The sequence below is a fragment of the Dermacentor andersoni genome, chromosome 3, assembly GCF_023375885.2.
Source record: "Dermacentor andersoni chromosome 3, qqDerAnde1_hic_scaffold, whole genome shotgun sequence".
Lineage (NCBI taxonomy): Eukaryota > Metazoa > Arthropoda > Arachnida > Ixodida > Ixodidae > Dermacentor > Dermacentor andersoni.
The window spans coordinates 58,366,504-58,389,983 of NC_092816.1; the positions used below are offsets into that span (position 1 = coordinate 58,366,504).

The 23,480-nt window shown below is 48.4% G+C and overlaps 1 protein-coding gene and 1 long non-coding RNA gene across 3 annotated transcripts in view; both read right to left on the reverse strand.

Annotated features, from left to right (window-relative positions):
* The window catches only part of LOC126547409 (calmodulin-B-like), a 167,434-nt gene that overhangs the window by 60,249 nt on the left and 83,705 nt on the right, over positions 1-23,480 (reverse strand). The gene's annotated exons all lie outside the window — the stretch shown is intronic.
* On the reverse strand, positions 21,130-23,198 carry LOC129380889 (uncharacterized). Its single transcript, XR_008609089.2, has 3 exons — positions 22,877-23,198; positions 21,976-22,069; positions 21,130-21,781 (listed from the first exon to the last, which is right to left on the reverse strand). It is a non-coding gene; the product is annotated as an uncharacterized lncRNA (long non-coding RNA).

Below are 23,480 nucleotides of genomic sequence, written 5' to 3' on the forward strand. Positions count from 1 at the left end.
CCGCATGCATGACCATGGCAATCGCGGTTTCGTCCGCTTTCACCACTCGGCCAGCCGTGATATGTCTTCTATCAATCGTCCGTTTTTTTTTTATCCGCTACCACCGCGGTCATGAGGTCGCCGCGAGGGTGTCGCGCCGCGTCCGTGTAAACCGTTCCAGCCAGCGAGTGGTTTACACTCCAGCCACTCCAGCCTCCAAATGGCTTTACTGCGGGCCTGCCGGCGGCCCTGATGGAACTCGGGGTCTATGTTGCAGGATAGAGGCGGGGCGTAAATATGCTCCCTGACGCTTCGTGGAATCCTAACGTGCTCTGTAACCTCGGGGATGGCCTCAAGATTGAGCTTCCGGAGGACTGTGCGGCCCGCAGGGATTAGCTAGAGACGACATACTTGGGCTGTGTGGTTAGCGTCTAAGAGCTCCTCGGTAGCGTTGCGCATGCCTAGAGCCTCTAGCCTTGTTGTGGCCGCGTGGCACGGAAGGCCCAGGGCTGCCGTTGTGGCTCTTCTGATCATTGTGTTTAATTTAGCTATGTGTGTGGCTGCGAGTTTGACATATGGTTGAATTAACACGGCAAGCTGGGCGAGTTCGTCATAGAAGGGTTGCGCTGCCCGCCCTTAGGAAGATAACATATGGTGTCGAGTACATGGTTCTGTTGGTTATGTATGCCTGCACAAGTCGAAGCAGATCGCCCTCGCCCGTGCCGTGGTGCCGATTAGTCACCTGGCAAATGAGGTGTAGTCTGTAGTTGATAGCCCTTTGGAGTTTCTGTAACATGAGCCCGCAGCGCGGCGTGTTCCGAAAGTTTAGCCCCAGTATCTTGATACTGGGGCACTCCGGGATGGAGAGTCCTCCAACCCTAAGGTCAAGGAAGCGCCTCCCCCGTGGTATTCCTCCGGAACAGCTCCTTCTGCTGGGCTTGATCAGAAGGTATTCGGATTTCCCCGGTGAGCAGGTCAGGCTCCTTGACTCCGCATAAGCTAGTACGAAGTTGATGTCCCATTGCATGACATCTCGAAGAGTTCGTGGATCATTCGCCGCCGCCCACAACGTCACGTCGTCAGCGTAGAGGCTGTGGTTAAGCCTGGGGACAGAGCCCAACAGGTCTGGGAGTCCGTGCATCGCTGAGTTAAAGAGAAAAGGGGAAATGACTGATCCCTGCGGCGTGCCTCGGCTCCCCAGCTCTATAATGTCAGTTTCATGTTCGCCGACTTTGATCCGGCACTTCCGATCGGTGAGAAAGTATTGGTACGCTCGGTTTCCGACCCCCAGTTGGGTCAGGCCCTCGAGCACCGCTGCCTGGCCGACATTGTCGAAGGCCTTCTTCAGGTCGAGGCCCAGGAGGCACCGGAATCGGCGAGCGTCTGACGGACGCTCGCCGATTCCGGTGTCGATGCTGAACCCACCTTAACTGAAGGAGTGCGTCTTGAGTAGACAGGTGGTGGCATGAAACCGAACGTACAGTGGGGGAACTCGTAAAGAAGTATGTTTCAGTAGCATTACTAGGGAGCGAAGACATATGCATTCCTTAAGAGTGTCTTCGTTACATGCGGATTTAGCAGTGCCTAGGAGGCGCTGTGTTTTAGCAAGCAACCCCCTATGCTGCCCAAATCGATAGACGTTTTGAGTCGAAACATATAGTTTCAGGCATATTTGCCTTGCTTTTGGAATGGTTAGTTTAAAGGACATAAATAAATTTTAAATATTATTTTCTGTAAATTTTTACATTAATGTTGTTCATAATGAAAATTAGATATAAAGTCGAAATTTGCAGACTAGTCAGAGCAAGTGTGGGGTTTTTTTTTTATGATATCATACGTTAGCAGTCGGTATGCGTCTGGCTCCGTGGACAGTGCTTCTTCTATGTACAAAAAGACCACGAGAAGCGAACTCGTCTGAGATGCTTGCCTACAATAGGGAGCCGTGGGAGATCCTCCTCACCCGGCCGGGGCTGGGGGCCCAAAGGGGCCTCTTGGACCAGGCGGAGAGAGTAGCCAGGATCACTGGTGTCCTGGAATAGGGACCCACCCAACCGCTTCCCTCCCACCCTACCATTTTCCTTACTCCCCTCTTCCCTCTCAATAATTAATAAAGTTTTCCACCACCACCACATCTACTGCTATACAATGACGTTTCCGCTGCAATAGCGAATTCTGCGGCTAATATAGTCAAAAGCGCTCATACCATAGAGAAAAAACAAGTCTGCTTATACTCCGTTCCGTACAAAGCAGTCAACGCTGAGGACGCTACGCGAGAAGTTCGTTCAAGAAAAGCTATTGGCAGTACTTCCTTTCCACAGGCATCCGGTAACGTTCCCGCTGCAGTAGAGAATTTTGCGTATACACATAGTCAAGAGCACGTATGCTCCGTTCCACACAAAAACAGTCAACGCTGTGGAAGCTACGCAAGAAGTTCGGTAAAGAAAAGTTATTGGCAGTACTTCCTTTCCACAGGCATCTAGTAACGTTCCCGCTGCAGTAGCGAATACTGCGAATACACATTGTCAAGAGCACTCCATACAACGCTGTGGAAGCTACGCGAGAAGTTCGGTCAAGAAATGTTATTGGCAGTATACTTCCTCTCTGCAGGCATCCGGTAACGTTTCCGCTGCAGTAGCGAATTCTGCAGATACACAAAGTCACGTGCACTTGTACTCCGTTCCATATGTAGCAGTCAACGCTGCGGAAGCTACGCAAGAAGTTCGGTCAAGAAAATTTATCACTCCGCGCGTTCCGTACATGCTTCGCTACGCGCTAGCAGCATTAGTTCGCGCGAGCATGCACGTGAGGCTCTTCGCTACAGGTTGCAAATAAAAAAAAAAACCCAAAAGAACAAAGAAAATAAAAATGATCTGAAACAACGCACCAGCAGCCGTACACCGAAGTGTGTTTGTTTCTCAGGGTTAAAACTTGTCTCATTCAATATTGAGCCTACTTTAAAAAAAGGCTGGGGCTTAGCTAAGGTTAAGCCTCGATATCTCGAAGCGAAAAGGTTCGGTGATGCTTATGGTTTAGCTTATGGTTATGCTTTATGATTTAGCCTATGGATATGCTTATGGTTTCGCTTATGGTTATGCTTTATGATTTAGCCTATGGATATGCTTACGGTTTAACTTATGGATATGCTTTGGTTAGGTTATGGTTATGCTATACGTGTGCCTTGTGTAGTTATGCAAATTGCTCATCAATGATATATACCATAAGTTATGCAGGATTATTAAACTTCTTTATCCGTCATTGTTGGGCACATTGTCTTGCGATTTCTGTACAGCCATAGACACAGCTCTCTGTATCGGTAATGTCACTCTCTTCTCCTCCCATGTTGAATGCGCACGCCTATTCTCTGGCAAGCGGTTATATAGTCGACCTCCGCGATGAACACGCGCTTGCGGCGAACGTCAAACGATGACGCATAGCGCGCGGCAGTAGCCACCTGTGCTGCGAGTGACGTCACGCGCTGCAGCGGCGAAAGGCCAGGCGACGGAGTCGGCCACCTGCGCCGACTCCGAACACGCTTACGGAGCCAATTCCGACATACGCCGGCTCGCGCGAAGCGCGGTGTTGACTTGCGTAGTGAAGCTTTTCGCTTCAAAACAGTTGCGCATAATTGCGGTCAAAGAAAAAAAAAACATCGAACTATATCCAAGTGCAAACGAAGCCACTGCAAGAAGTCTCTCTATAGCCGCCACAGCGTTGACTACTATGTATGGAACGGAGTACAGGTATCTCTACGAATGGAAACATATAGTTTCAGGCATACTTACCTTGCATTTGAAGCTCTTACTTTAAAATATGTAAACAAACCACAAAAATTATTTTCTTATAATTTTTACATTATGTTATTCATAACGCAAATTAGATATAAAGACGAAATTTCCAGACTAGTCAGAAGAAGTGTGGGGGCTTCTCATGGTATCATCTTGTAGCAGTCAGTATTGGTTGGCAGTCGTAACAGTCGTGCTCTTTACCCAAATTCAAGGGCAATTAGGCCTGCCTACGTGTACGAATGCGAAATCATTGCGACATCTTCCCGATGACGACTCGTTTTACGAAACGTGATGGCATTGTTTTGTCATTGCATCATTTCTCGCATCACACGTCTCGGCCTCATTCGCGTACTTGCGCGGAAGTTGAAAGGAGCCGGGCGCAGCTACTGACTGAGAAGTCGAAGGTTCGTCCACCAGGGGAGCACGACAGAACTCACCAAAATCACCGCACCGACTGGCAGTGGGCCAGTGCCGTCAGTGCCTTCGCAGGGGGAGGGGCAGCATGGGAACGCTGGCATGATAAGCGGCACTGGAGCCAGCTGTGGAAGACGACCACGACGGAAGTGCGAGCAGTGCCACAAGCGCTTCTCTGTAACCACGTGACTTTTTTTTACCATCCCCGGCCACGCCGCTAGATTTTCCGCTTTATGAGCCATATAATGCTTTTCCATTAATAAATTAAACGACATAAAGGGTCCAATCGGGAGGATTTCTTTTGTGCGCCTTGTTGCGAATCTTGTCCTGGAATAAGTATTATGTTGCCTCGGATCATCACCATCATCATCATCAGCCTGTTTTATGTCTACTGCAGGACGAAGGCCTATCACTGCGATAGCCATCAGGGAGGGGGTGGCCGAATACTGCACCAGGGAGGCCAATTCCTGATCTGGTGAGGGAGTGTCTTGCTGAAGCTTTGTGGGCCTTCCTAATTTGATTGTACCTGAATTAGTATGGCCCCACTCGCTCTCGCCATCTATTGCCGGTGACAGGCGCCACTCCAAGCCTGGTGCCTGAAGCCTGGTGCCTCGGCTATCGTATTATTAATATTAATATTATTGGGATAGCAAGTATATAGACACCCCAAGCACATTTTTGCCGTCGGTGTACCCGTGATGTTCCGGAAAAAAGTCCAAGGGCGATGGAACCATTGCCACGCGCCGTATGCTGTATGCGCGAGTGAAAGCCGACGATCGAGGTTCAATATCGCGCGCGCATGGGACGGAAGCGGACAGGAAGCGCGCCGTCTTCCGTCGCGCGCTAGGTTCCGGGAGGCGGCATTCCCTATCTTGAAAGCGATCTGCGTCGAGGCCCAAGTCTAGGCGCTTCGACAGCTCATACCTTTGTGCGTGCTGCGCTCTCGCAGCTCAGTTTGCGTTGAAGCGATAGACAGCACGAAGGTCATTTCTCTCGCTGCCGTTACCGCGCTTCCTCCCTCCAGTGTTTTGACAGCGAGTCTCCGCGCTCATCGAGTGTGACGCGTTCATGTTTGCCTGTGCGCGCGTTGCAGGATGCTTGTTAATTTAGTTAGTAAGCAAATGTTTACGACTTTATATGGCCGATAGATATACTATATATCCTTGCAAGTAATAGCTGCCTATTACTTTGCTACCGCAAGCGATGCTTCGCCTTGCGGGCGAAACTGCTACTTTTTTTTCTAGTCGCTGTGATCGCGTGTGGGGGCCCCAGCGACCGCAGGGATAGTGCGAGCTGGTGCATTGTGACGCCGCCACAAATCCACCTGCTGGGTACTCAAACCGAAACTGGTGCATTGAATCTTGTTTTGTAGTAAATTATTTGGGGCGTGCTGAAGCTTATCAGCAATTTTTTCTATGGTTTAGAGAGCGGACCTTCTTTTAAAGCAAGAAAAGAATAGAAAAGAAAAGAGAAGAAAAACTGGGCAGGACCCATGTCACTTTGGCTGTCGACGGTAATCCGTTTATCATTGAACCAATACAGCGTGTTTATTATTATTATTTTAGCTGGACCAAACTTTTTTAGAAATTGCCTTTGGCAAAAGGCACAATTCTAATCCTTGACATAATTACTCGATGGGGCGGCCCTTAATTCTATGAGAAATCAAAATGCTCAACTGAATAATTGTTATGATTGAGCTAATGACCGTTTTAATTAATTAAACAATTTGCGGCACAGATTTAAATTTACGAATTGTAGCTTATGAGCTCGCAAGGCGTGTCCACTTGGAACGAAGTTTCTGGACTGCCCCAGTTTCGAGATATTAATTTTCAAACTGTCTGACGAAGTGCATTGGGGTTCCAGTTACTTCTGTGCTTCACCACATGAAACAGCGGGTTCCTAAAGATGTTAAATAAAGAATACATAAAACCTCCTCGCGAGCGGAGCGATTCGGCGGGTAGCGCGGGTGGGATGGGGGTTAGATATATATACACGCCGTTTTAGCGGCCGCAGAACAATAAACAATGTCACGTTTTTTTTTATTTATTGTGCTAACGACACGTTGATTTATTGTAAAATAACCATCGGAAGTTATACACAAGTTCACGTTCATGACTGGGCGGAGCATGCTCAGAGCGGGTCCACGTGACATGTACTGTAAATATCGCCTCCATAGGAGATTACCCGATTGCCATTGTAATAAAGAAGGCTGAAAAATACGCCAGTGAAAGTTATCTTTGGCGTTGACAGATCTGATTTTCAATCGCACATTATGAACGGTTATAGTCCGGCGTTGCCAGTGTTTTCTGAACCGTGTCGCTGAACTGAGACAAAAAAAAGTCGATAAAATTCTTGCCAGAACTCTGAAGTGGATTTTAATAACGTAGGTGTTTTGGAACATTCTAATACAAGCTTACGTGAAGTAAACCATTTACCTAGACATGTTTGTCTGATGTACGTGCAGCTGAAGGAAAACAGTAAATTTACCAGCAGCAGGGTATAGAGGGCCTTTAACTTTACTAATCTATTTACAATATATGTTGGGCGAATATTCGAAGTTTCGAATACGAATAGTCGGTGCGTCGTTTCTTATTCGTACTTGCAAGCGAACTATTCGGTATTTTAGAATATCGAAACTAACCAAATACTTCGCAACAACCGACTGTTAAAATCGTGTTACCGTTCTCCACCTGCTCAACAAGGTATAACGAATTATATTCATCAGTAGCAAAACAGCGATAAACTTTTTGAAGCAATGCAGAAACGAAATCGTAATGCATGCTTTCTTTTCAGTTTTACGCTGGAAGTGTGACTCTGGTTAACACTCCTTGGGTTAGACCTTGTACACAAAGAGAGACAAAGAGAGAGCGAGAGAGGCAGGGAGGTTAACCAGAGTTAAAGCCTCCGGTTTGCTACCCTGCACTAGGGGAAGGGAAAGGGGAATTAAAGACAAAAGGAAGAGCGGGGACAAAAAGATAGGCGCGATAAAAGTAAGGGGGTGGGTGGGTGAAGGGATGGGGGATCATTATAGTCTTTCTAACGGGTCACTGCCGCGTAAAAAGGTCGACAAAGCCTTGACCGACTTTCGGTGCGACGGCAGCTCATGTCGGCATTCCAAGACTGTCTGTTCTTTCCAAGTGGCCTGTCGTCAAGGCGTGCCAACACGGCCGCTAGTGACAGCCGGTGCGCCCTGTGTCGAGGACAGAGGCAAAGTGCGTGTTCTATAGTCTCCTCGCCGCCGCATTGTATACACAAACATTAATACACGGGAATGCATGGACGCGCGAGCTGCAATCGCCGTAGCATGATTGGCAGTGCAACGCGCTCGTAATGCGGAGGTTGTGGGTCCGACTGCCACCGTCAGCGAGTTTTTTCTTTCCTCCCTTTCCCTTTAGCTTCTCATTATTGCGCTTCAATGAAAACCGACAGGTAATTTCCCCGATGCTTTCCTTTTGTCCATTATTTGTTGGTTTCGCGTGGTTGTGACAAACGAAAATGTGCGAGCGTTCCTGCAAAATATCGGGCCCCTCGGTTCTCCTTGTATTCGTCCATTACATAACACCCGGTTACTTTTGCTTCAGGTCTGCCAATTAGCCATTCCTGCAGTCAGGTCATGTAGTAGTTTTATCTTTTATGTTACAGCCAGTGATGCTTTGCTTGTAACGGGTCCTTTATTGTGTCTGGGATACACAAATACAACATTAACTCTTTCTTTTCCTTTTACTTTTCCTTTCCGATAACATCTGATAGTTCTTTTTTCCAAAGAACTGTTTACTTAGCGTTTTTGGAAAGCTGGTCATACAGCAGCCTGTCATTCTTGGGAAGCTTGTTTGCCACCAGGCCCTCCAGGCTTCAAGCGGCTATTCGTGCAGTTCTTTCCATGGCGGTGGAAGTGATCTTCTGTTCCAGACGATCCTAATTGTCCGTGACAGTTGGTTGTCTATTCAGTACGAACTAGTTACTAATAATACCGAAATAAATGTTCCTGCTGTAAACATGCTCGTCTGCGTTTGCCTATTCGATATTCGCTATTTACTATTCGCATTCGATTCGTAAGAGTCGATAATCGATTGCCTACCTCTAACATTTACATAACGAATTATGACTGCTTGAATTTTTTATGACCCTCAGATTAGAAGGTTCCAAATGCAGCACGATTAAAAAGAACACAAGCAACGTAGTTTTCTTAGCGAAAGAAAAATGACTTCGTCTACCTATTATTCCCCCCCCCCCCCTTTTTTTTAACTTCTCGACGTTCGCGGTAGCAGAACTACATATTCTGTGGAACGCGCTTGGGCCGCACGTTGTTAACAATGCGATGACAATTACCGGAGCTTTGTACAGGTCAACTACCACATTTTCGCCCTTGACCTACCTGTAAGGCGCCGTGAAGCCCTGATTGGCCCGAAAGCCGTGAGAAACGGAAGCTATTTGTTAATTTGCCCGTGAACGAGCTCAGCTGTTCCGATATTTGCACATGCTCCTATGCAACCCGGACGAAGGACGAGAGGAAGTACACAACACGAGCGCGTGTACTTCCTCTCGTCCTTCGTCCGGGTTGCGCTGCCCACCATAGGAACATGTTCAATCACCAACTCGCCCAGCTTGCCGTCTTAATTCCGATATTTACGCCTTCTGTACGCAGTCAGTATGTCTTATTCGCCTGCTGTGTTCTAAGTCTCAAAAGAAAATTTATTCCATTTAGTTGGTAATTTCTCAGACACGGCTGGGTAATCTGAGGTGCCTGCGCACGTCAACCAATCGAATGGATTCAGTGACACCGCTGAACCCGCCCCGCTCGAACCCATTCAAATAGGTTTTATAAATATTAAAGAAACACAAATTTTGTGAGCGCAATGTGAAGGCTGTGATGACCAATGTGTCGTGAAACACAGTCGCAATGTGACGGCAACTGTTGGTTCGTCGTGGTCACGGAGCCTATGCGTCGTACAGCGAGTTTCGGCCACTTAAATTTACCTTTTGAATATTAAACTGCGTTCTAGAAGGCCATTTTTCAAGCAACGTTTCCAACCTATAAGTCGTTAAAATATCGGCTACTGTTTATTTAAGGCATTGAACTTGGCGATGATTACAAAATAGAAAACACTGCCCTAAACAGACAAAAAAGTCACCAAATCTAGCCGCAAAATCGCTAAAATGGCAACACTGATTAATTGCCGGCATATCATGAAAAGCAAATCTCAATTTGTGTTTTCAGAGATGGTTAGATTAAGCGGTCCCAACCAACACGGCATGGTAAGGGATGGTAGGTTAAACTTGTGTTGGACTGCCCAGCAACAGTTTTCTCAGCAGTGCAGGCTTACAAGGCACGTCTCGCAGGCGGCTTCTTGCTTAGTGCGGCTCCCTGCTTAGTGTCGTCTGCTACAGCACCAGGCGGTGAGGCCTGACAGACAATTCTAGCTGTTCAAGCAGGGGATACGTAATAAAGAAATCGTGCATATTTGGGTGCAATTCTGAGAGAAAACTTGGCAACACCTGTTGTTTTGTTGGATTTGTCAGTGTGCAGTCGAGAATGCACGGAGGCAGGCGGGGCGCAAATGGCCTACTTTGCCCTTTCACTTCTGAGTGTGAGTCCCCCCCCCCCTCTTGGTAGATACGCCTATGACAAGCATGGTGTCCCCGCACGCAGAGACAAATACAAACATATCTCACTCGATGACCACTCGCACTCGCACCCACGACGCTGGCGTGATGAAGAGCGCCGGCAGCGAGAAACGAACGCCTTCGCGCTGCCTCTCGTTTCACCGCGAGCAAGACCTTTTAACGGCCAAATAAATTAAAGCAGTTTTGAAATACTGCGAACCTCAATTGCGATATTGAGGTTCTTAGTATGAAAGACCAAGCAGCTCGAATCAATGCCTAGACCAAGCCCTGAAAGACCACTGCAGACGTGTAGAGGTGGGGAAATTTACCAGCTGGAATCGAGCAGACCCTGTGTGCTAGATAAATACCGGCGATGAGCGCCTTGAAGAGCCAATGTGACCGAGGCCCCACGTGCAGCTGGTGGATAGGGCAGACCACAACTATCACGTTTTAATGCGGCTTTCCGTAGGCTCGAGCGAGATTGGTCGGGTCCCCAGGCGTCGCATTCCCGGCTTTCAAAAGTGTGTGTGTGGGTGCGAGTAATGGCCTACTTTGCCACCCCCCCCCCCCCCATTTCAGAGAGTGGGGAGCAAAAGTGTGTGTGTGTAGGAGGGGGGGGGGGGCACGATTCGAGGAAGATAAAGTACTTCTTCTTGGAGAGGTATGGGGGCTGAAGCTTTCCTTTAATTCGAACCTTCATGAGCGAATTCTGTGCAATGTCTTGTCAGCATCTGTTCCATTATCGATCAACGGAGCAAAATCTGTGTGTTCTCTACAAGCGCATCTACCATGGCCGTGCGCTTCTTGGGGCATGTCACGTTCCAGGCGTTCGTTGCGCGCGGAACTTTTGGGGTTAGTGCTGTGGCACAGTCGAAGGGTCGGGGCCCAGTCCGTATGATTATCCTCGAAAAGATTCGACAGCCTCCCTGCAATTATGACGAAAGTGCTCCTCGCGTTGTATCAAAATGAAGCCCGCCTTTCACCTTAACTGCACTTACACAGACTTACACGTCACCTAGTTTGCGGAGACTTCTTACGGGCTTACGCGTTATGAATCGTGCGCCAAAACCTTGCACGTTAGGGCTCTCTGCGTCAAAAAAATTCGCAAACATTATCTGCGCTAGCCGCAAACTGCGTAGTCTTCGCTTAGGCACTTTGTCCGCATGCGTCGGTCTACTGCGACCTTCGGCAGACTTAATAAAACCTTCCTTTGTTCATTGGATGCTTTTTTTCCCTCGCTTTATTGTCACTGCGGTGAGCCCCTACAACGTCGCAGATAGCCATCGCGAATCGAAGAATGCACGCGCGACATCGACAGTGGCACCTTCGGTATACCTTTGGCGGGCGATGAGACGGCGAACAGCAGTTCATCGCAATGGGGGATCATCGCCATCCCACGATTCCAAGTTGTGACGTTGGCGTCAAGCCAAGTATTGAACTGGTGGCCTCGCCGCAATGTGCAGCCGGGAGCCCCAACGCGGTCTATGCCACTGAGCTATTGCCCAGTTTCGGCGCTTGGCGATTTCTGCAAGGTTTCAGTGCCCATCCCGACTCCGAGGAATGATGGCATTTTTTTTCTTCATCCTCGTCGTCGTCACCACAATAATGTTTAACTTCTCCCCTTGGTTTCGATTGACTGACGTCTCATAATCAACGCGCAGGTTGGGAGAAACGTTACAGTTGGAAAGCTCCGGGTGAGTTTTGGCCACCTGCCCTTACAAAAGCTGTGCAAAAGAAGCTTTTTGTAAAATCCCATGTGGGTTTTCTTTGTAGGTTCGTGCTAGTTTCTTTCAGATGATAATTTTTTTTCCTTTTGAATAAGGCATTACAGAAATTCAGCTGTATTTCCATTGACTTCTGCTTGTCTCCAAATGACGACTTCCTTGTTTGGCACCAATCGAACGTCCTATATGCGCGTCTTTTTTTTTTCTTTTTTTCTTTTTTAGCGACGAAGGCGGAGCTCTTCTTAACGCGCACTCAAAATTCTGCGGCACGAGCGCTGTTGCATACCGCACTCTGTGAGGAACGTGTTAGCTGCGACCGGAAATCAAGGCCGCCACCTGGTGCTCGGCAGAGCCGCAGTCGTTGAAACAGATGCTGCAGCCAAACCGCGGCTTACGTCTTGCTGCTGGCTTCAGTGCAGATAAGGCTGTCAGGGTTTCGCGACAGCCGAACAATAGATCGTTCAAGATTAGGACATACCCAAGCGTTGGGGGGAACTCGAACCTCCTGGCGCAAGTAAGAACGCGAAGCGAGCACGAGCTAACGCAAAGGCCCTAGTGGAGTTTGGGTTTTCGCGTATTCTAAGTGGATTGGGTACGCTGCTTCGAACACTCTCCAGTATAACGACAGCTGCATGCTGCGTGTTCCTCAAAAATGGAGGTGGGTGATGATGATGATGATGATGATGATGATGATGATGATGATGATGATCTGAAGGAAGGAAGGATGCTTGATTCTGTAACCCGTCAATACAGGCGGAGCATACGCAATGGAGGAACCCTTCCGATTCTCTTTCCTGGTTCGCTTCTGACGCCTTCGCTGTGGACGAGTTGGGGAGGCTGCGTTTAGCGGCAGAACACAAAAAGTATCGAGGAAGGAGAGCTCTCGTTTAACAAAGGGACAACGCGTCGACTCGTGTGCCGTGGTGAAAGAAAGCCTTGGCCTCTCGCGCGCAGAGCCAGCAAAAAAAAAAAATCTCGATAAATAAGCGCTCTCCCTCACTCTTTCGTCACCCGACAAGGTGTCTCGAGCACGGGTGTGAAGTAGCAAGCCAAGCGAAGCAGCCCAAACCCAAGGTGAGAGCCGGTGCTTGAGCAATAGATCGAGAACGGGGGGACTCGTCGAAAAGGCTGGCGTATGGAGGAAAGTCTTTTTGTCTTTCCTTTTTTTCTTCTCTCTTTTCTTTCTCCAAGGACAGAGCTTTCACGTTGGGGAGAGTCGTTCGAAGGGCAGCCAGAATAACGCGAGTAAACGAGTCGAGTGAAGCCAAGTCAAGGTCTACTTCTCAACATCGAAGCGGAGGTCCCTAGGTGAAGAGATGCCGCTGAAACAGACAAGGGATGCGAAAGGCAGGGAGGTTAGCCGAGAGGCAAACCTCCAGTTTGCTACGCTGAACTCGGGGAGGTCTATAGGAGGGGCAGCGAGATGAAAAGGAAAGCGGAAAAGTGAAGCACACCCACAGAGAGAGAGAGAGAGCGAGAGAGAGAGAAACTAGAGGGCCATTACAGACACCATGAGAGTGCCCATAGAGACTCGTACAGCGAGCAGTGGACCTTAGTTTCAGAAAGGACGGATACGCAGGTGTATGCCTATCCTAGCAACTCGTACGTAAAAGACACCGAAGTTTTCACACCCTATTTACGGAAGTATTATAGGGCGTCTCTTTCGCCACTGCTCGAAATCTATTCAATCCAGTGCCATTATTTCGTTATACCCGAGCTTTTCAATATACTTCGCTGTATCTGAGCTTCGCACCTATATGTTTTCGTTACATCCGACGCGTGTACCGGTGTGCTTCTCCTGCTCTATACCGGTGCCAGCGTCCGGTGCCTGCTCACCGATGCCCTCGTCGCATGGCCACCTCGGGATTATGATGTAAACTGCGGTGCCGGCACTTTCTCTGGTTGACATTTGACACCGACTGCGCCAGCCGTCGCACGAGAAACGTTATGGAACTACCCCTGAGAGCTTGGCTGTCAAACACGTGGTTCGCACTGTTGGCTGGATGGTCGCGAGTGAAATATCGCAGCGTTCCAGCGCCTTTGAGCCTTCGCTCATGTTTCGGGGAGGGAGCGAAAATTTCGATTTATTAGCTATAGCCCACTTTCTCGTCTGCTCCCGTGTCGTGAGATTGCCAACTATGCCTCGATGTTACCCGATGCACCGGGACGCTTGCCATGTGGTCACCTGACTGACTCGCCTGCGATCTCGTGCGTGGCGTGAATCCAGCTTTAAAGGCGTTTATTTCGAGCCCAAACGTTGACGCTTCGTAACTTTTTTTACTGTTGCCAAAGCTTGACTAAAGCTTATGAAGCGGGCAAAAAGTGTTTTATCATTAGTTCCTTGTGTTGTCGCTGTATATAATGGTAACTGAGACATTTAGAAGAAAGCTGCAGATTAGGCAGAGCAACCAGCAAAGCTTTCAGAGATTGGATAGAAGGAGCAACAACCGAGTGTTTCGGCTCCATTGGAAGTGCTCTTGGTCAAACAGCTACCCTTCGATGTGTGCAACAAGGTTTAAGCTTGTATAATGTGAACTGCGACGTCTCTTCGATGGCGTCTCGGCCTCAGTCGCGTATATTTGCGTAGACGCCCAAGGAAGCTCGAAGGTTCTTTCATCGGAGCGCACGGCAGAAGTCGCCGCATCGACTGGAAGCGCCGCGACGCCCGACGCTGTATATAGACCGGCACCACAGTTGCCGCTTCTAGGCAACTGTATCTATGTAACCGTAAACTACCGTGAAACGCTTGCGGCGAACGCTGTGCGCGAAGGCGAGCTTTCTGGTTCTTTTTTTTTCTTTTCCCCGCACGGCCGACGACGACGCCGACTATGTGTAAAACCCCTCAATCTCCCAAAGTAGCGCCATTCGCTTCCTTCCTCCTCCGCTCGGCGCGGCCTCGACGGTGGCGCCGCCGGTGGTGGGCCTACCGTAGCAGACGACGGCTAACACGCTACGGGAGGAAATCCGCAGAAAAGTTCGTTCGAGCCTTGCGGAGCAGTTTTTTCAATCGAGATCTTTCTTCGTCAGTCGGTAACTGGCCTTTAGAATTTCGTGTTGGAATTGCGGAAGAAATAGAGAAAAGGACCATTATTCAAGGCGTATTTAAGGCGTAAAGCGCGCGACGTTGAGAGTTCGTGTTGCTGAAACACGACGCAAGCACGCGGTGTACTCAAACACGCGCGTAATTACCAATGTTTCAGGTGTTGACAGCGTGAAAGTATGCGTACGTGGTTTCGTAGGTTCATTCACGTACCTGCAGGACACTTTTGTTCGGTCGGCGCGTGAGAGATTCCGGCTGTGTGCGGTCAGCAATGCCTGGCAACAGGGCCGTTTTTCCATTGCGGGGTGCTTTGGTAATCGTGACGATATCTTGTTTTTTTTTTTTTTGTTTTTTTAGAAGTACTGCTCCAGGAGGGCACATGTAATGGCTAACGGAAGCCTCTGAAGAGCACGTAACATTACACTAATGCAGACGTCGCAGGGAGTGTTCGCATACAAAATTGGCTGTCCGCGATCTTATACCCCCGTGGCATGCACAGGCTTCGGCGAGCCCCATCTAGCGCTGGTTCTAGCTTTGGTGTTGCCGTTGCCGCTTTGGTGCCCTGACGGCGCCGTCAATAACTAGAAATAATGACAAGTTCTTACACTAGTAAATAAAATTTATTGAAGAAATACAATCGCGCCGAGGCGCCAACTTCTAAAGCAGCACTAGCGCACGAGTATTATGAAACGCCAACGAGGAATTTACCGGCCCACGTACGACTCTACGATCAAAGTGCACGTTAAACATCCCCAGGCGAGCTAGATAAAGTTATCCGGAGCCATCCACTACGACCTCCATCCTAGCTTTAGTCGCTTCGGAACGTTAAAAACATTAATCACCGCAAACCAAATCAATACATGCGGGCGTACATTCGAAGCTAAAAGACTGCATCGTAAGTAATGGTGAGCCTTGCAATAGCGTTGAGAATGTGCTAACTTTTGGTGGAGCTCAAAACACACCCTGAATAATGTCGCTTTTATGTCACAGGCCAGCTGCAGATGCGTGCATTTCACCGCAAGACGATACTACATGAAACAAAGAGAGCACATTCGAAAAAAGAAAGTCAAACAACGCGCTAAAAACCACGCAGAGCATGAACACCCAATTTTTCGAAGCGGAAGGCGTGAAGTAGGCTCAAAATAAGAGTTTGTGAGTAGCCGTGGCCCTTACATCACTAAGCCGTGCGCTCTTTGCCACTTCCTCGAAGTCAGCCTGCCCGATCCTGCGAGTCCACACTTCTTTTTGCGTTGCGCCCGCCGGACGGCAAAGCAAAAAGCTTTTTGCTCTCGCTGTGTCTGTTGCGGCAACCGAAGGTGCAGCAGCATGGCATCTCAATTAAGTTCTCGGCCCTGCACATTCTATTACGCTAACGCACTCCGTCAGTCCGCCTGCAGTACTTTCGTCGCGCAGGCCCAACAATGGAGGTCGGCGCGCGCTGGAAAGAAAAAATATACAAAAGCGTGGCGCCCGCTTCCACGTGACACAGATTGGCCAATGGGGGAGCGGAGGAGGCTGGGGCGACAGGAGGCGTGGAGGAGGACGCGCCAGGGTGAGCTAAAGCCCCTTGATAATTTGAAAGTAGCGACACTCTCCTCCTCACGGCGCTTTCCTCCTCAATTCTCCTCGCCCGCCGGCTGCGCACGGCGCGCTTTTCCTCCTGGGCTCCCGCGGACGGGCCGCATGATTCTATGGAGGCTTGTTATTTTGGGCCAGTTGCGCGCCCCAGTGGGGTTGAAAATTTTGACAAATGCAAATAACAGCATCAATAATGCTGGAGGCAACGTTTAAGAGGAGGTTGGTATTTTCTTAAGGCCGTATGAACGGGGTATACCGATGTAAAGGGAGCTTTGAGGCGAGTTCTATACTCCAGACGATTTTTCTGCCACATGGTCAGATCCTTTACTTCGTGCGTGTGATCTAGTATTGATTGCGACACGTCGCTTTGTGTGTGGCTTATTAAGCGAAAGCCTTAGACCTCTGTTTCAAGGTCCCGTTGTGAGCTACGTGACTGAAGGAAGGCGGGAAGCGAACGAAAGCATGTGCAGCCGCGTATAAGAGATGGTTAATGATTAGCAAAGTAATGATTGATTCGTGATTGCATTAAAATTACTTCGGGTGTATTAAGGAGGATTAAGGTGGATTAAAGTCGACGAAGGTGCATAAGGGTGAATGAAGGTGATTAAGGTGCATAAAGGAGGACTAGGTTGGATTAAAGTCGCTGAAGGTAGATTAGGGCGGATGAAGGTGCGTTGAGGTGCATTAAGGACAATTATAGTGGATTAGGGTGGATTGAAGTGCATGAAGAAGGATAAGGGTGGATTAAGAAGGATTAAGGTGCATTAAGGAGGATTATGGTGGGCTAGGGTGAATTAAAGTGAATGAAGGAGGATTAGGATGGATTAAGGAAGATCAGGGTGTAATGAGGTAGATGAATGTGGATTCGGGTGGATTAAGGTGAATTAAGGACTATTATAGTGGATTAGGGCGGATTAAAGGGAATGAGGAAGCATTAGGGTTGATTAAGGAGGATTAAAGTGCATTAAGGAGGGTTGGAGTAGATTAAGGTCGATGAAGGTGGATTAGAGTGCATTAAGGAGGACTTCCGTGGATAATGGTGGATTAAAGTGAATGAAGGAGGATTAAGGTCGATGAATGTGGATTTGGTGGATTAATGTGCATTAGGAGGATTAGGGTACACTAATCTGTTTTAATACTCAATGAACCCTAATTCACCTTAATGCTCCTTCATCCACCTTAATATTACCAACCAACCTTAATACAACCTAATCAACCTACATCATCCCTAATGCACCTCAGCCTACCCTATACGGTCTTAACCCTCCTTTAACAACCATAATCCACCATAATCCTCCTTTATCCGCCCTAATCCTTATTCATGCACCTCAATCTAACTTAATTCTGCTTAATAGTCCCATTCTACCTTAATACACCCTAATCCACCTCTATCAAACTTAATCCAGCTCCCTGGTCCTTAATCCACCTTAATCTATCCTAATCGGTCTTAAGCCTCCTTTATCAACCCCAATTCACCTTAATCCATATTAATCGACCTTAATCCTCCCTAAATTTTGTTCATGCCCCCTAATCCACCCTAATCGGTCTTAATACCCTTTCATCAACCCTTCACCTTAATGCACTCTAATCAACGTTAATCCTCCCTAATCCACCTTATGTCAATCATTAATTATTCATAAATTAACTTGGGTAATCAATCTCTTATACAGGGTTGGACATGCTTTGGGTCACCTCTGGCATTCCTTGGGTCACGTGATACTTCCAGTTTACAACGCGACCTTGCAACATAGAGATCTAAAGGCTTTCGCCTTAAAACTTAAAAAAAAACGCTCAATGTTGACTAGCTAACGCTCATCGCCTGCAATACCACGGGTATACTTGCCACTAATTTTTTTCAGGGCGCAAAGTAGAATCTATAATGCTGCACTTCCGACTGAATAACAATAGCTAGCGACGTGCGAGGTGATGGAGCCGCCCCAGAATATTAAGCATACTGAGGACAACCACAACAAAAACGCTGGTGAGCAGGCCGGAAGAATGAAAAAAAAGGCAGCATTACGGGATGCTTTCCTACAAGCTATAAGACGCTTCAGCTCGCAAACAACGCTGTTCTTTGTCGGAACACAGTTATTTCGGCCAATGTCATGCAGCCACTGCTTCCTGCGCAAGCCGTCACGCTTTCCTTGTGGTATCATAAAAACGGCATAACCATCTTCAGGATTCTTGCTGCAGTTATATGCGCGACAGCCCGGCATAGCGCTAGCACATAGAGCAGGAAACACAGCGTACAACGTTCACTACGCCGAGCTAAAGCACCGAGCCAGCCGTGCTCAGGAGGAAAATGGCGCGAACGAAAAAGAAAAACACAAGCAAAACTCAAGATCCCCACGTTTCCAAGGGCAACGGCAGGGAGACCAATCGTCGTGCAGAAAAACGGGGGCAAAACTGGTTGCCGCGGGGGGGACACGCAAAGGGCGAGGAGGAGGCGAGGAGGTCGCGCGGCGGCGGCAGAGTTCAAAGAGTGTCGTTACTTTCAAATTATCAAGGGGCTTTAGGGTGAGCGGGGTGGCGGAAAGATCTAAGAATGGCGCTAGTTTTGAAAGATTGAGGGGCTTTAACTATGCGTAGGGTGCCTCGATGCGCGCGCCCCCGCTTAGGGTGAGGACATCTGCGTCGTCTGCTACGGCGGCCGCCATTCTCGTTCCCACTGCATGCTCGTTCTCGCGGAGAACGGACTCCTCCGCTTTCCGGCTCCCTATCTCACGCTCGGCAGCGACTGGGGCTAACCCCCTTTCTCCCGCGCTGTTATGCGGAGGGCGTTAAAAGGCTGAATGGGCATTTTTCTTCGTGAACGGAGGCGCGGTAAACAGGATTGCATGGGAAACCTCACTGATGTCCCAATGCAAGTGAGTGAATTTGATCGGTAAGAAAATTCAGCCGACGCGGTCAATGCAACAACGTCTTGGTTCTGCACGCTTTGAAGAAACAGCATCAGCAACGGTAATAAAATATAAAGTCCCCTTTTCGTCTGGTAACAGCCAGATGAATACAAAAGCTGTTACCCAAGCAAACATGAAATCATTTATTCAGTGCTTATGAAAACACACAAAGTTAGAGATTTGTGTTTAATGGGAACGTGAACACTGAACATTATTTCACCTTTTAGAAGTCGACATTTATGTTAAATAGACCGTAATTGATAAAATAGTTGTGATCACTATATATATAGATGCAGACTTCAGACTTTGAAGGAAAAGGCTCGCAGAACTGCAGATTCCAGCTTGCTTACGCAAGGCTGACCCCTGCACAAGTCTTGCTTCCGTGGCCACTAGGATGAGTGCTCGGAATTTGTCGGAGATGAATTCGGAGCCTCACTCTGGCATATGCAGCAGTCAGCATTTTACTTATTCGTTCTTTGTGAGCCATGCATGTGTTCACTGAGGGTTTGTCTATGCCTTCGAGATAGGCTATCAGAGAACGAAGTGGCGACTTCATGGTGAAAAATTTGCCTGTGCACCATGAGTTGACAGCGGTGAAATGTTCCTCGTAGTTTTTTAAAGTTTTCATGACATCAGCGCTTGGATATACGAGGTTTTGCCCATCCCTGACGTATTCCTTGAGTGCAGTCAGGGAAGCATACTGATCGTCAGGCTTGCCAAGGAGAGCAGCCTTGCACTGCGGACAAGTTATAGATTTCAAAATTCCTTTCAAAATAAAACCGCCAAGGTAAAACAAGATGCGGCACTCGGTTGACGTGAGCTCTTCAATGAACAGAATTTCCGTGTCGTTGATTTCATCGACTTCGCTTTCTGCACATTCCTTCTTGCTATGTGCAAGCAGATCGACAAGGTATTCGCGGTCGTCAAGTTCGTAGCTTGTTGATCTCGGAGTGTGAAGAAAGTGGCTGACGCTGACGAGTCGGAGTGCACACTTCAAGTCATACGCAGTGGGCACTGGCTTCATGAGCCGCACCACAGAAAAAAGGTTTTCTAGGCAGTCTTGCAACAGCCTGCTCGTGAGGAGGAATTCATACCCTTCACTGCCAAGAAGCACTTCTTGAAGGCGAAGGACAGCCGTTGTCGCAATTAGGACCCCTGCTTGCGATGGCTTCCACTGAGATCCAGTGCCCATTTTCAGTTCTCTGATGGTGTCTGTTGCCGTGCGTAGTGTGTCCAAGGCGGCATGATATTTAGTAATGTTCCTGCGGCTTAGCGCCATGGTGGGATGACGCGATGACATGAGGGCATACCACCTAGAAACGAGGTCCATAAACCACGCTGTTGTTTCGGCCTCTGGCTCAATCACTCCTTTTATTAGGAACCGAATAGCTGGTGGGGCTTCACGGAAGAGCTGGACAGCGACTCCTACTTTCATTTTGGTGAAGTGCCCACAACTAATGTGGGTTTCTGACAAATTTGGTGCTACCTTAAGTTCGTTGGCTGCGTCATAATCCAAGACGGCCTGTACATGCTCCAATTTCACCTTCGAGGCCGTCAGTCCGTTCCTGCTTACTGTAGTATCACTGAGTGTGAAAACTTTTGAGCTTAGAAGCTGTCCTTTCAGGTTCTTAAGGACATGTGCCGGGTCCGAGATGAAAAAAAGTTCCTTCCCTTTTAAGGTTGGGTGAGGTATTGAGCACGAAGTTGTCGAATGGCGGTGGCTCGAAAAGCCAAATTCTCTCCACATAGCGCGGTTTGCTGCACCCATGTCACATGTGATAACACGGACTCTTAGAGAAATCTGGCTGCATATCTGCACTATTTCCAGGACATATGCCTTGAGTACAGAGCCGTCCACGTGCCTACCAGTGAATTCATAGGCTATCACTTGCTTCCATCTCTGGTTTACCCCACCTAGCATAAACACCAAAGCATGATTGGCTGGCTCTTCAGGCTTTGAGGGCAACGTCGTTCCTCCCAGAAGCACGTCTTCGCCACGGTCGAGTTCAAATCCGGGTGCTATCTCCATTTCATCTAAAAAGAGAACGCAGTCTTTCTCCACGTCCTCCATTCCCTCTGCTTTCGACCTCATGACGTCGATCACTTCATGTAGGATACCTGGCAGAAACTTCAGGCCCTGAATTCTTCTTGCTAACGTTCTGCTGGATGGAAGAGGGTAGCCAATCTTTCTGAGTGTTTCATACCCGGTGGTTCCACAAGCAAATTTAATTTTTAGACCTTGCTTTACTGTTTGCGCTGACCACGAATTACCATGATTGTTGTTCCGAGAAAGAGCACGAATTTGGTCTTCATTTAAAAACTTCGTATTTCGTGAGAAATTAGTTGCCTCTTTCTGCAGCTTGCGTACCTGCATCTGTAGTTTTTTGACAGTGTTCTTAGATTCGTTATGATGTTGTCTAAGCTTATTATTGGCTGCTGTGAGATCTGCAATCTTCTTCCTAAGCTCAGCTGCCTCAGAATCGAGGGGTTGGGTCGCAGTAACTATTGCAGTTTCTTGAAGCCGTGCATCCCTGGGGGTCGAAGTAAGTTGCCCATTAGCATTGTTGGTTTCCGTAGCCGCCAATCTCTCATTTATCTCCCCGTCTGACGAAGAATCAGCGGGAGAAAATTCCTGCGTAGTTGAGGGAAGAACGTTTCTCACTTCTCGTGAAGAATTGTGTGCGGCTGCGTCGTCACTGAATAATGCAGGCACGTGTGCATTTCGTTCCCTTGGTGGCCTTCGCTCTTTAGGAAGTTCTGGAAACAGATAAATAAGAAAAAATGCCCATTACATATATTTAAGATTGTGTTAACTAAAAGCAGAATAGAAGGCGCGCCAGAAAATTTAATATGTATGCGCATGAATCGTTTCCTCACATAACTTTTTCAAATGTAGATAATGAGCCGATAAGCAACGTGGTAACAAATACCAGGGTCAGGAGGCATCTCACCTTTGAATGGGAACACCGTTGGTACAGCATTAGGCTTGAGCTTCTTCCACCCATCCGCGCGGTTCTGTTCGAAGCTGCTGGCTTCGAAATGAGCCTGCAGATGAATTTGATATTGAAATTAGCGGCGCATTTCCGGCTCGATAATGAAAACAATGAAGGCAGCACGCAAGAGAACACAGTAGTCCAAATATCAGTCGAATTACTCGAATGAGAGCCTCAATCTGCACATAACATATCCTGTCTATCTCATTCACTGACTTAATCCGCTATCGCAGAACGAAGCGTCGGGTTAACAGGCCAAAGAACAAATTAGTCGAAATATCAGGCGAATTACTCGAATGAGCGCCTCAATCTGCACATAACAACGATCTCTGTTAATCTCATTTACTGACATAATGCGGCGTCGTAGGACGAAGCGTCCGGTTAATAGGCAGCGGAAGCTACCCAACGCCGCACACATGTCAAAAACAACTTCAGAAATCGTGAGTGAATTAATCAAAATTGGTTCCTGGACCATCCATTTGCACAGTAATTGCCACAGCTTATGTGCCCTTGCTTGTCCTCATGCTCTGTGCCTTGATGCAATGTTTGGGCCCAGACCGCAATTCGCTGGCAAGCGCCTAGTAAAGGCAATTACCTTTGAATGAAAAGAAGCGGCGAAAGCACGCGTGGTACGTATTCCCCAGCGGACACGTGTCGTGCAATTTCGGATGCGAACAAGCAAGCGGCAGACAATGGCCTGTACCGCGCTGTAGTGAAACTCATTTACTTTGTTTTAGTGTTTCACGCAGCTTTTTTAAGCCGAGCAAGAAGAATATTGAACGACACTTAGCTGCCCAAACGCAACAAAATACAAATAAATCGCAACAAAAACAGCACTGAACCAACATGTGGCACTTACGCTGCAGACACACGAGGAGTTCGTCGGTTGCCACTTGTCACGCTTGACTCGCACCAGCCACAGAAGCCGCCTTTTTGGGTCCCTTGGAAAATGGAACATCCTCCAACCATTTCTCGAATGGTTGGAGCACTGAGGAACACAACATCCAGGCATTCTACGCCGATGAAAGCCGCGCGAACGCAGCAGCGTTTCGAGGACGCCCGCACAGCAGCGCGGCGAAGTCGACGCGGGCAACGCAATGGCGGAGGGAGCGCGCGAAAACAGGTTTAGGCGGCGCCGGCTGGTTCAAAGGGTGACCTCACCCTAAGCGGGGGCGCGCGCATCGAGGCACCCTAACTATGCGCGGAGGTGAGCGCCAGCTGGTGATGCTTCAAGGAACCCAGCAGCCCACGCGGCACGCGCCCCCCGCTGATTGGCTGTGACCACGTGACCTTTGCAGCATCTCCGGCGTCGCCGCCGCATTTTCCGCTTCCTGAGCCATATAATGCTTTCGCATTAAAAACGCCCGCGTCTCGTGTGTTGGGGACATGTTAAAGATGCCCTGGTGGCCAAAATTTATCTAGAGTCCCCACTATGGCGCGCCTCATAAGCAAATTGTGGTTTT